This window comes from Cebus imitator, unplaced genomic scaffold, assembly GCF_001604975.1.
Source record: "Cebus imitator isolate Cc_AM_T3 unplaced genomic scaffold, Cebus_imitator-1.0 Scaffold80, whole genome shotgun sequence".
NCBI classification, from domain to species: Eukaryota; Metazoa; Chordata; class Mammalia; order Primates; family Cebidae; genus Cebus; species Cebus imitator.
Window position 1 is genome coordinate 773190 of NW_016107395.1, and position 246 is coordinate 773435.

Genomic DNA, 246 nt, shown 5'->3' on the forward strand with positions numbered 1-246 from the left:
TTTTCTAATTCTTTTGTTTATATTTGATATTTGTTATTTTCTTTCTTCTACTAAGTTTGGGCTTAGTTTTCCTCTTTCTTGTTTCTTGAGGTGGAAAGAGTTTATGAGTGATCTTTCTTTTTTCTTTAATGCAAGTGTTTATAAACTTCACTCAGAACTTTTTCTTTTGCTGCGTCCATAAGTTTCAGTATGCTATGTTACCATTTTCATTGTGTCAATATATTTTTAACTTTTCTTTTTGATTTC